The following is a 2,629-nucleotide window of genomic DNA, read 5'->3' on the forward strand; positions in this document are numbered from 1 at the left end:
AGAGGGGCCGGGAGCTGAGGGGAGGGGGAGGGTGGGAGGCCAGGCAGCCCGGGGGGAGGGGTGGGGCTGGGAGCTGTGACCTGTAGGAGCTGGGAGACACAGGGCAGAGGCGAGGGTGAGTCCCCAGGACACTGGAGCCTGCTCGGCTGGGCTGGGTCCCAGGCATCATGAGCTTCGGGGTTTTACAAGCACAAAAGATGTCCTCTTATAACACACTTCCCTGGCCTGGACCCCACGAGGGGCAGCGGCGTGTCCTGGAAGAGACAGGCCTTCCCTTTAGCAAAGCTGTGGTCAGCGGCCCTCCCAGTGCCCGTGGGCCCGGCTCCTCTGACCCACAGATGGAATGAAGACCCCCGCCCTGGAAGGTGGAGAGAGAGGACAGGGTGTCGGTGCCGTCCGCCAGCACTCGCCGACGTCCCCGACCGTCGCGTCATTGCGGATGTTCCTCACGTCACAGAGGTTGGCACCTGCCTGGATGGGCGGCTGGCAGCGTGCCCTCCCTTCCACAGCCCCTCGCGTCCGAAGGGGGCCTGGTGCCAGGGCCACTCCTGCCACCGGCGAGCTCACAGGGACGAGGGCGCCGGAACGCCCCTCCGTGCTGTCTGCGCAGGTCAGGCGGTGATCGGGCTGCTCGGGCGCTGGTCCCGAGGGGAAGGAACTTGCCCATCCGGGTGTCTCGGACCACCTCGTCGGGAGGGGCGCTGCGTGACCACTTCCCTCGTCGCGAGTGGAGGAACTGTGGTGGCTGATATCGAGGTGCGTGTGACCCCAAGTGTCAGCTGAGCAGCTCCGGGCCAGGAACCCCTGAAAGAGGAACCTGGTGCCCCTGAGAATCCCGGGCCAACAGGGGTTACCAAAGAGCAGGTTCAGTTTAACCACGAGCTGAGGCGGGGATATGCCTTCTGCGGGGGAAGGGGGCGACCACAAGGTGCCCCCTGACCCCGTTTCAGTTCCCAGTTGTTGTTCCATTTTGAAGTGTCTCTTTTTAAAACACTAGGAGGGGAACTTGCCCGAATGGAACGCTTGAGGAACAGGTTATAACTTGCTCAGCCAACTCACTACATTTGGAAATTTCTAGACGGATTCTTGAGCTTAGAGTGACCGACCACCTGGTTTGCCCAGGACTGAAGGGTTCCTGCGACCTGGGACTTTGCTGAAATTGGGACCGTTCCAGGCCGAAGGGACCAGTTGGTCAGCCTGCTTGAGCCTTGGTCAAGGTCCCCTGTTGTGGCCTGGCAGCTCCACCCCCAGTTCCCTCTGTCATGCTGATTGGCAGGTGGCCAGCCAATCAGAGGCTTCCCTGGGATTCTTCACTTGGAGTTGCTGGGTCATACTCTCTCTAGTCCCCCCAGAGCAGGATGGCGGTGGCTCATCTGTGACCATGGCTGGGTTCTCCCTGCCGCCAGAGAGCTGTCCTCTGTCGAAGCTGAGAAGCAACCGAGGCAGGGCCCGTGCTTATGTGAGTCTGCAAACCCGCTCACCTACCCTCGGCCGCCTCTCGCCGCTGGGATGGCCAGGATAACGGATGCTGGGAGGATGGGAGGAAGCTCTGTGTGTCCAGGCCCTGGCCTCGGCCCTTGTTCCGCTCCCCTGGGCAGAGAACCTGCTGCACAAGGCGATGCCCGGGATGAGGGAGGCCGAGGCGAAGGCGCTTATGTGCCATAAATATTTCATCCCACCCAGCGCTGCTCCCGTGGCAACGCGGGCCCGGGATTAGCGTTATGCATTCCACCCACATCCAGCTACGCCTCAGCGAGGCTAATCCTGCCCTAATGCCGGTTTGGAAATGAAATCCGCTGCCGGAACAGATGTCGTGGCAGCCTCGGCCCGTTCTTTTCTGCGGAGCAAATGTGTTTGCACAGCGGCTCTGGGAGCAGGGCCCCAGGGTGGGCACCGAGCGCGTCCTCCACGTGGCCCCGGCGTGTCAGCGTGCTTACCTGGGAGCGGGCGGCCCGGGCCCTGGCCCCTGGGAACAAGGGGCAGCAGGCGGGGGTGGGATTTGACCAACCGGATTAACGTCGGCGAGAACACACCTGGGTTTCTGTGCGAGAAAACGCAGGAAATGAAGCAACCAGCGCGCGCGCGCGCACACACACACACACACACATACACACACTGTCACACACGCACACGCACAGACCCCTCTTCCTGACCCGCCGTCCCTGAGTTCCGGGGTGACAGGGACCTCCCTCCTGTGCACCCCGGAGGATGACCGTGAGGTTTGCTTTGTCCCCGGGCTCTGGGGCCTGTAGACCAAGACGCTAACACTAGGACGGTGTGCAGGTCCCACTGTGGAGCGGAGCGGTCTTGTCCGTGTGCCGAGCCCTCAGGCGTGGCCACAGAGGCTCCGAGGGAGGGCGGGACCTGCCTCCTGAGATATCAACTCCAATTTACTCGGACGTGAGCTATTGCCCCGCACACGCCGGTCGCCTGTCTCCGGGCCTGGCAGGCTCTCCACGCGGCGATAGCGTCTCCAGGCCTGAGGTGAGGGGTGCTTCCTGCGGTCCCCCAGGGACTGTGTCCCTCCTCCTTCCCCTCCTGGCTGCTCTCCGCCTTCTCGCTCTCACCTCCTGCCTCCGCAAGGGCTGCTGAGCAGCTGGTGTTGCGGCTGGAAGGGGGCCGTGTAAAG

This window comes from Myotis brandtii, unplaced genomic scaffold (assembly GCF_000412655.1).
Source record: "Myotis brandtii unplaced genomic scaffold, ASM41265v1 scaffold691, whole genome shotgun sequence".
Classification (NCBI taxonomy): Eukaryota; Metazoa; Chordata; class Mammalia; order Chiroptera; family Vespertilionidae; genus Myotis; species Myotis brandtii.